Source organism: Gobio gobio (assembly GCF_949357685.1).
Source record: "Gobio gobio genome assembly, chromosome: 15".
In the NCBI taxonomy this organism is placed as follows: domain Eukaryota; kingdom Metazoa; phylum Chordata; class Actinopteri; order Cypriniformes; family Gobionidae; genus Gobio; species Gobio gobio.
The window spans coordinates 3,826,028-3,832,214 of record NC_137108.1 but is presented as its reverse complement, the minus strand read 5'-3'; positions in this window follow the sequence as shown (position 1 = coordinate 3,832,214).

Below are 6,187 nucleotides of genomic sequence, written 5' to 3'. Positions count from 1 at the left end.
TATAATGTAAACGAATGAGTTATAAACCCCCCCCCCCCCCCCCCGTGTTTTTCTGCTGTAAAGTTGGGCATTTTAACATGAGCTCAATGAGATTCTGCTCCTTCTGGAGTCTGTCTCTAGTGGCCAGTCCATGAACTGCAGTTTAAGTCACTTCCGTATCGGCTTCAAGAGAAACTGCAGGAGGAGCCGCTTGGTTTTAGACCCTCAGGCGTGGGCGGACCTGGACCCTGTGGCATGGGCGGACCTGGACCCTCAGGCGTGGGTGGCCATGGCGGCAACGGCAGTTCAACAGGCCATGGCGGTAACGGCAGTTCAACAGGCCATGGCGGTAACGGCAGTTCAACAGGCCATGGCGGTAATGGCGGTTCAGGGGGCCACAGAGGCGTGGCCTTCATGGCCTCCATGTACCCCTTGCCCCCCCAAAAAAAATTTATTGGGCGGGACAGCGGGCTCGTGGGCTGGAGCCTGGACTTGGGCCGGAGCCTGGACTTGGGCCGGAGCCTGGACTTGGGCCGGAGCCTGGACTTGGGCCGGAGCCTGGACTTGGGCCGGAGCCTGGACTTGGGCCGGAGCCTGGACTTGGGCCGGAGCCTGGACTTGGGCCGGAGCCTGGACTTGGGCCTTGAGCCTGGACGTGGGCCGGAGCCTGGACTTGGGCCGGAGCCTGGACGTGGGCCGGAGCCTGGACGTGGGCCGGAGCCTGGACGTGGGCCGGAGCCTGGACGTGGGCCGGAGCCTGGACGTGGGCCGGAGCATGGACGTGGGCCGGAGCATGGACGTGGGCCGGAGCATGGACGTGGGCCGGAGCATGGACGAGGGCCGGAGCATGGACGTGGGCCGGAGCATGGACGAGGGCCGGAGCATGGACGTGGGCCGGAGCATGGACGTGGGCCGGAGCATGGACGTGGGCCGGAGCATGGACGTGGGCTGGAGCATGGACGAGGGCCGGAGCATGGACGTGGGCCGGAGCATGGACGTGGGCTGGAGCATGGACGAGGGCTGGAGCATGGACGTGGGCTGGAGCATGGACGTGGGCCGGAGCATGGACGAGGGCCGGAGCATGGACGTGGGCCGGAGCATGGACGTGGGCCGGAGCATGGACGTGGGCCGGAGCATGGACGTGGGCCGGAGCATGGACGAGGGCTGGAGCATGGACGAGGGCTGGAGCATGGACGTGGGCTGGAGCATGGACGTGGGCTGGAGCATGGACGAGGGCTGGAGCATGGACGAGGGCTGGAGCATGGACGAGGGCCGGAGCATGGACGTGGGCCGGAGCATGGACGAGGGCTGGAGCATGGACGAGGGCTGGAGCATGGACGTGGGCTGGAGCATGGACGTGGGCCGGAGCATGGACGAGGGCTGGAGCATGCACGTGGGCTGGAGCATGGACGAGGGCTTGGCTCACTGGTGTGGAGAGTACTGTGGGACAGTGGAGCTCCTCATCCACTGTCTCCACAGTAAAGGCCGAGCCGCTCAACAAAAGAGCCTGATCTATATACTGGGCCAGAGTCCACGGCAAAGTGCTCTCAGGCATTAAATAAGCTAGGTGCTCATTTAGTCCAAAATAAAAAATGTCCTTGAGTGCCTGATCATTAAAATCTACTTGGTAGGAAAGTCCACAGAACTCCTGAACATAATTTTCCAGGGGACGATTCCCCTGGCGTAAACGCAGCAGAGCAACTGCTGGGTCCATTTTGTTGGTCAAGTATTCTGTAACGCGGTATCCACTGGAGGCAAGTTGAAGGACCCATGTGCAGTACTTTATTCACAACAAAACATAAAACAAGGACTTGGCAAAAACAAACTATAACGAGCTTTAACTAACTCACCGACAGCGGGTTACAACATTCAATACTTGACATAGACCCTCAGGCGTGGGCGGACCTGGACCCTGTGGCATGGGCGGACCTGGACCCTCAGGCGTGGGTGGCCATGGCGGCAACGGCAGTTCAACAGGCCATGGCGGTAACGGCAGTTCAACAGGCCATGGCGGTAACGGCAGTTCAACAGGCCATGGCGGTAATGGCGGTTCAGGGGGCCACAGAGGCGTGGCCTTCATGGCCTCCATGTACCCCTTGCCCCCCCAAAAAAAATTTATTGGGCGGGACAGCGGGCTCGTGGGCTGGAGCCTGGACTTGGGCCGGAGCCTGGACTTGGGCCGGAGCCTGGACTTGGGCCGGAGCCTGGACTTGGGCCGGAGCCTGGACTTGGGCCGGAGCCTGGACTTGGGCCGGAGCCTGGACTTGGGCCGGAGCCTGGACTTGGGCCGGAGCCTGGACTTGGGCCTTGAGCCTGGACGTGGGCCGGAGCCTGGACTTGGGCCGGAGCCTGGACGTGGGCCGGAGCCTGGACGTGGGCCGGAGCCTGGACGTGGGCCGGAGCCTGGACGTGGGCCGGAGCCTGGACGTGGGCCGGAGCATGGACGTGGGCCGGAGCATGGACGTGGGCCGGAGCATGGACGTGGGCCGGAGCATGGACGAGGGCCGGAGCATGGACGTGGGCCGGAGCATGGACGAGGGCCGGAGCATGGACGTGGGCCGGAGCATGGACGTGGGCCGGAGCATGGACGTGGGCCGGAGCATGGACGTGGGCTGGAGCATGGACGAGGGCCGGAGCATGGACGTGGGCCGGAGCATGGACGTGGGCTGGAGCATGGACGAGGGCTGGAGCATGGACGTGGGCTGGAGCATGGACGTGGGCCGGAGCATGGACGAGGGCCGGAGCATGGACGTGGGCCGGAGCATGGACGTGGGCCGGAGCATGGACGTGGGCCGGAGCATGGACGTGGGCCGGAGCATGGACGAGGGCTGGAGCATGGACGAGGGCTGGAGCATGGACGTGGGCTGGAGCATGGACGTGGGCTGGAGCATGGACGAGGGCTGGAGCATGGACGAGGGCTGGAGCATGGACGAGGGCCGGAGCATGGACGTGGGCCGGAGCATGGACGAGGGCTGGAGCATGGACGAGGGCTGGAGCATGGACGTGGGCTGGAGCATGGACGTGGGCCGGAGCATGGACGAGGGCTGGAGCATGCACGTGGGCTGGAGCATGGACGAGGGCTTGGCTCACTGGTGTGGAGAGTACTGTGGGACAGTGGAGCTCCTCATCCACTGTCTCCACAGTAAAGGCCGAGCCGCTCAACAAAAGAGCCTGATCTATATACTGGGCCAGAGTCCACGGCAAAGTGCTCTCAGGCATTAAATAAGCTAGGTGCTCATTTAGTCCAAAATAAAAAATGTCCTTGAGTGCCTGATCATTAAAATCTACTTGGTAGGAAAGTCCACAGAACTCCTGAACATAATTTTCCAGGGGACGATTCCCCTGGCGTAAACGCAGCAGAGCAACTGCTGGGTCCATTTTGTTGGTCAAGTATTCTGTAACGCGGTATCCACTGGAGGCAAGTTGAAGGACCCATGTGCAGTACTTTATTCACAACAAAACATAAAACAAGGACTTGGCAAAAACAAACTATAACGAGCTTTAACTAACTCACCGACAGCGGGTTACAACATTCAATACTTGACAAAGACACATGGCAAACATGAGGGCTTAAATACACACAGACTAATGACAAGACAAGTGACACCTGTGAACAGTGATGAGACAATGAACCAATGACAGGACAACACATGAGGGCATGGGAATCACATGACAAGACCAGGAAGTGCATGACAAGACTGTGAACATGACACTAAAACAAAGCAAGAACATGATAAACCAAAAACATGAACGAGGAACAAGGAACATGAACCAACACCAAAACACCCTGTGACAGTTAATGAGATCCCTGCATTTCGGCGACGATGGTTTCATAAGCAAGGCCCAGTTTGACGCCGAATTTGTAGCTGGTCTAATGCTGAAAGATGGAGCGGTTCCAGCGATTAAGGTTCACGGCCGTGTGTTGGAACCAGGCGGTGAGTAAAACTGCTTCAAATGTCTGTGTGTTGTTTGCTATCGACTCGTTCATTCAAATGCGCTACTATTCCATTGTTTTTCTATGTAAACACGCACTAGTCTGACGTGCAAAACCTTTCCGCTTGATACTACTAACATTAAATCACATATAATAGTCCATTAACCAAATTATATCCTCATAAACCACGAGGAAATGCACACAAATGTTGTAAAACTCGCGCATGACAAACCGCTAAGCAAGTATAATGTTATACAGTTCCAGTACACACCATTGAGACGTCCTGCTGTAGTCGTCGCTGCTTCTCCTGTTCAATTTCAGCCTCTAGATCTGATTCTGGATCATATATGTGTGGCTAAATCTGATTGATCTCCATGGTTTATTTAGGATAACGTTTTTTCTTCACGTTTAAGGATGTCACGGCTTTCAGACGCTCTCAATGCAATAGAGACAGAGCGACACGCATCATAATCTGAAGACCACGCCCACCGGGGGGGAAAACAATCGAACGCTCTCCATTGACTTTGCATTGCGTGAAGCGGCATCCTTGTCATTTCGGACTTATAACAAATTATATTGTCTAAAAGCGGATATGTGACAAAAGTGTACAGCAAACAAGCTAAACAAAACCCACAACCAAAAACCCAGAAGTTTTTATAAGCTGTTGACCCAAAAAACGAGCGTTTAAGGACAAAAAAGTGGATACAGGCCATTAGACAGACGCGACACGTATATATTACACTGAGAAGTACACACACTACAGGAGTATTTATATAATATATAAATATATATAAATATAATATATAAAACAGACATTTGGATATTTGACTTAACAGTGACAACATATTTACTGCACACATAGGCATACTGAGTGTCAGGATCCCAAAATGTACCCATTCTTCTGCTGAAGCGTCACGTTTTACTGCCTTTATCCACTTTTGTCTCCTTAAACTCTCATTTTTTTGGGTCGACAGATTATAAAAACGTATTTCTGTGTTTTTTAGCTTGTTTGCTGTACACTTTGTCACATAGCTTTTAGACATTGTTCTGTTTTTTGTTATAAGTCCGAAATGACAAGGATGCAGCCTCACACAATGCAAAGTCAATGGAGAGCGTTGGATTGTTTTCCCCCCCGGTGTGGGCGTGGCCTAAATACGCTCTGTCTCTATAGCTGCGCGTGATTCTTTAGCTTCGCCCACACGATACGCCTCCAACCGCTCGTTTTTTTCCGGAAAGACTCGGTACAGCCCATCTTTCTTTTATAAATATAATAAAACTAAAGACTTTTCGGAGATAGGAAGGATGCAATACTACTCTATAGGTACTCAAGATTGACATGAGATTGACTGAAACTGAGTGTTTCACCCCCCCCCCTTTAATATCAGCGATTTTGTTTTATAAGGTTTTTATACGTTTTACAATTAGGTAATATGCATTTACGTGATGAAGGCATGACTAGCTAGCTAACTGTTGGCTGTAGTAACTAACGGTAGTGACAGCAACGCGTGATTGAACGGGCGAACTGATGCGGATGTGCTCTAACGTCATTATAGTGTTAGGGGAGGGGCCAGGCTCAGTGGCTCCAGGTCGTCATCGCGCCACCGTTTTAGTAGTTCACAGTGTTTGTAACGTGTTTCAGCAATACATTTCTAACATTTAGAATGTTTTTATAACAGAAACAAATTTTAGAATCGCCTTTACAGCTACTTTAATTTAGTGATTCCTCTGCATACCACTAGAGGGAGCCTGAGTATCACACTTTGAGAACCACTGACCTAAAGCTTTCAGAAATAAATTATTCTCCATGATCTGTTGACATTTTGAGAACATTATTAAAGACCAGATAACTTTTAAAGGAACGTTCTATTAACGTTACTGGAAGAATGATTGTTCATAACATTGAAAGAACCTTCCCAGAACGTTATAGCTAAATTTCTGAGAACATTCCCTGTTCGCTGGATAAGAACTTAATACATTTGTTCGTCTTTCTTAATTTGGTTACACTTTATTTTAAAGTGTCGTAGTTGTTACTACATGTACTTACTAGAGTATTAACAGTAAATTATGCATAATTACAAACCCTAATCCTAACTGTGTGTTCTCACCGCCGCCGGCGAGAGTGTCAAAGTGGCCGGAAGTCATTCATTTTCAATGGGAGACATTAGTTCCCAAGCAAAATGGAGGAGAGGTTGATTGCGGTGGCGGGTTTGATAGAAGGCGCGCAACATTATTTATAGGCAACATTTTCGCTCTAGAACGCTTGTTTTTACATTT